The sequence below is a fragment of the Thrips palmi genome, unplaced genomic scaffold (genome assembly GCF_012932325.1).
Source record: "Thrips palmi isolate BJ-2018 unplaced genomic scaffold, TpBJ-2018v1 HiC_scaffold_7, whole genome shotgun sequence".
NCBI lineage: Eukaryota > Metazoa > Arthropoda > Insecta > Thysanoptera > Thripidae > Thrips > Thrips palmi.
The window spans coordinates 7,668,718-7,671,493 of record NW_023144634.1 but is presented as its reverse complement, the minus strand read 5'-3'; positions in this window follow the sequence as shown (position 1 = coordinate 7,671,493).

Here is a 2,776-nt window from a genome sequence, read left to right as displayed (position 1 = left end):
CATCTCCCCCCCCCTCCCCTCCTCGCGAGACGCGGCCCGGGCAGCCCTAGGCCACGCCAGCCAGGCAGACGCTCGCGGGCAAATCAGTCATCAACCCCCTAACCCAATCAATCATTGAGCAAAGAAAATCGTTTAGCTCAGAATGCCCCTCTGTGTCACGGTCACCTTTTTCACCTTTTTTCCCGGCCCGGCCTGCTGCTCACCTGTGGCGGAGGGGCCGCCGGGGCCGCCAGGCCTCGGCGATGAAAAATCAAATTAATGTCGGTGAAGTGTAAAAATGACTTTCTTGCCGTCTGTAATGGAGGAAGCGACGGTCGGGCAGAAGGGCAATTATTCGCCATCTCTGTCGCGCCGCGTGCGCCGACGTCCGCCAGGCGGCCCGAAGTGCCCTCCGCGTGTTTCGGCGGGAAGGAACAGAGAATTCAAACGCGTTCCACAGTTCACAAACTGTAGTGCACATTATTTTTGCTGGCGCCCGGTTTGTTCCCGCTCACGGCCTTGCCGAAAATGAGCTGCACGGCGGGGGCGGCGGGGGCACCGAGGGCCCCTCCAAGACACCGCAGCGCCATGCCCTATCGGGGATCGTGGCCATCCAAGCAAAATGTGACAGACGCCGGGCCGAGCCGAGCCGAGCACCATGGCGACGCCAAGCCGAGCCGAGCGGGTTCCCGAGCTGCGCCGCGGCGGCGCAAGGTCCTCTGAGGGATGGGGTTGAGATGATATCCATCCCTTGTGCGATTAGTATTGGCAGCAGCGGGGACCGTGGCGCCGCGGGGCGGGGCGGGGCGGGGCGGGGCGGGGTGCACGGCGATGTCATTACGATAGCGTCGCGGCGCCCGGCCGCGTCGTCGTCCGCCGGCTGGTCCATCATGTCCTCCCCTCCGTCCAAGGAGGAGGGCTGCATTGCATAACGACAGCATGTGTGTGTGTGTGTGTGTGTGCCGCCACCGCCGTCCTCACACTTGTTTCTTTTTCCTTCATTTCCCATTTTCGTCTTGTTTTCTGGTGGAAAAAAAAGGGCGAACACCATTTAGGTTCCTTTTGGTGTCCGCCCCCGCCGCCCGCTACGCGCCGCCACCGCAGGGAAAGGGGAAGGGGGACCTGTTATAAATGGCTTCTTCTCCTTGAGGGTCTCGGCCCTCTCTCGGGGCGGCAGCCGGGCGCAGCCGTGCGCGGGGAACGGGGCTCGATGAGGTAGAAAACGCCTTGATTTGTCATGGAAAAATATGAACACTGATGCGACGAGTGCTGCAAAGGGTTGCGGGCTAAAAGGTCGCGCGCAGGGCGGGGCGGGCGGGGTCGGCCCGGCCGGCCCCATATATTCCAGCGGGATGGAGGATGACGCTGCAGATCGCTGGAATTGATTCAATACGGCTATGAATTATTACCGCATGCCTGGTTAGGGAGATGAGACGTCCCGTCACCGGACTGTCCAGGGACTGTCCACCGTCTGCGCGTCGCCCCTTCCACGTCGCAGCGCGTTGCGAAAAGTGGAAAATACTAAATTTATTAAACAGCCAAGTCCAAAGTTAGCTCCCAGTCCCAGTTAAAAACTATATCCGCCCAAAAAATTTGGTTGTTAAAAAAATAAAAATTGAAGTTTTTTTTTGCAGTTTGTTTTTCGGTGTACGCTGTTTAGGCCCGGGCCCTGCAAACGGGGCTACAGGGATTGTGGGAAAACTCACCGTACCGTGTGAGGGCACGGCAGGGCATGGCAGGGGCTGGGGAGGGCTGCAGTTCCATCCCTACGACTGTCTGGCGGCACGGGGCGGGGCAGGCGGGGCGCAGGGGGGCGTGGCTGGCCGGGCCGGGGACGGGGGCGGGCAGGGGGAGGGGGGGTGCGTTTCTGCAGACAAGTGCAGAAGGGAGGGGCCGGGGCCGCCGGGCCCCCGGTCCGCGGTAGTACGGTGTTTGCGCTCTCATGTGAAAAGATTCTCCAGAGTCACACTGCTTTTGTAGGCGCTGCTCCACCGCCTTCATTTACTCGCCGATTCACTCCAGTTCGGGGCTCGGGGACTCCGAGGCGCACTTCGGACTGCCGCGCTGCCGCCGGAGTCACGTACAGTGCAGTCGCACAGCGTCGCCGGGGCAGCGGCCCCCGCCCGATGCAGGTGGATACTGCTCGCTCAGCGAAGGCGCCGCACGCCGGTACGCCCCTAATTAATTCCGGGGCCAAGTGGCGTACCCCGCCCCGCCCCGCCCCACCCCCGGCGGGCGGCTCGACAGCCCCGTGAGACAAGTAGTCTGCCTGCTGCATGGCAACACGACGTGGGGGTGGTAAGGGTAGAGGCCTCGTTGGAGGCGGTCGGACTTCTTCGCGTCGAGAGAATCATTAGTCGCTACCCACGCCGCGCTGTGCCGTGCCGTGCCGTGTCGCCAGGGCCAGGGTCATGCTCCAGTGTCAGCAACACGCTCGCTGCTGCATGCACTGCTCGCTGGAAAAAACGCGCACACAGCGGCTCATCTGAAAGTTGCCGAGAGCGGATTCAGTTCTGCGAGACTTTCCTGTCAACTTGGACCGGCCGGCCATCCGGCAGCGAGGCTCCGCTCCAAGTTGGCGGCTGGGCTTGATCTCGGCTCGCTTTGCTTCACACGGAGCGCGACGCAGACCCCCTTCCGCCGCCGCGCCCGTCCTGCCAGGCCTCGGCTACCCCCACCGCCGGTAACTTGAGCCCCCATGTGTTGCCACATTCATCCCTTTCTTACCGAATCACCACTTCTCATCTGGGCCGCGCCAACCACCCTCAGCTGCACGACGCCGGCCTGGGCACCGAGA